Source organism: Galeopterus variegatus, unplaced genomic scaffold (assembly GCF_000696425.1).
Source record: "Galeopterus variegatus unplaced genomic scaffold, G_variegatus-3.0.2 Scaffold14385, whole genome shotgun sequence".
NCBI classification, from domain to species: Eukaryota; Metazoa; Chordata; class Mammalia; order Dermoptera; family Cynocephalidae; genus Galeopterus; species Galeopterus variegatus.
Genome location: NW_007740496.1, coordinates 28,369 through 29,482, shown reverse-complemented (window position 1 = coordinate 29,482; position 1,114 = coordinate 28,369).

Below are 1,114 nucleotides of genomic sequence, written 5' to 3'. Positions count from 1 at the left end.
TGATGTGTGTTCTTAGTGCCTTTGTCAAAGACCAGTTGGCTGTATGTATGTGGATTGTTTTCTGGGTTCTCTGCTCTGTTCCATTGGTTTCAGTGTCTGTTTTTATGCCAGTACCATGCTGTTTCTCTTACTATAGATTTCTAGTGGAATTTCAAGTCAGGTAGTGTAATGACTCCAGCTTTAATATTATTTTTTCTTTCTCTGGATTGGTTTGGCTGTGTGATGTCTTTTGTTCCTTGATGTGAAATTTTGGTTAGTTTTTACCATTTCCCTGAAGAACGTCATCAACACTTTGATTGCAAAGTGTCTGTTTGTCATGTAGTCTTCCAAAAGCATATTTTCTTTGTGTACATGTGTGTGTGCTCTTGTGTTTAGAATTTGGGCAGACTCACTTGATGTAAATATTTTCGTAATACAGGTTGTAAACACAAAATGAAGCATCATTTTGTCAACTGAAAGAGCTCTAACATTTTTCCAATAAATTACTTCAAGACATTGAAAAAATAGGAAAACAATAAATAAAACATATTAAAATCCTCTGATGAATGGAAGCTGAATGAAATCCACCAGGAAATGTCAAAAGACTCTTTGAGGCTTGTTTCATGACCATGTTTCACCTTTAGAAAATCCCCAGGATTGTCTTGTTGACTGGTTACATATGATGAAAAAAACCTAGCAGTGTTGGTAAAGTCTCAAGGCAAGAGCTGACTTAAGATTGGAAACTACTCGTCTATACCATGTACAGCTGATTAATATAAAAACTTAGCTAATATTAATTTGAAATCATCTGCAGGCATCATCAGCTACATTTACTTTTTATTTATTTATTTTTTGTTTTTATTATTAGCATACCCATTATTGAATATCTCAATTACTCTTTATGTCCTTGACCTGACTTGACATTCCCAACCACACTCCGTCCCTTCCCCCATCTCTAGTGTCCTTAGGGTTGTTCCCTCTGTCTGAACATTCAACATATTATTGTGGTTCTTTCTTTCTTTCTTTCTTTCTTTCTTTCTTTCTTTCTTTCTTCTCTTTCTTTCTTTCTTCTCGTTCTTTTTCTTTTTTTTATTATTTTTATTTTGTCAATATACAATGTAGTTAGTTATTGTGT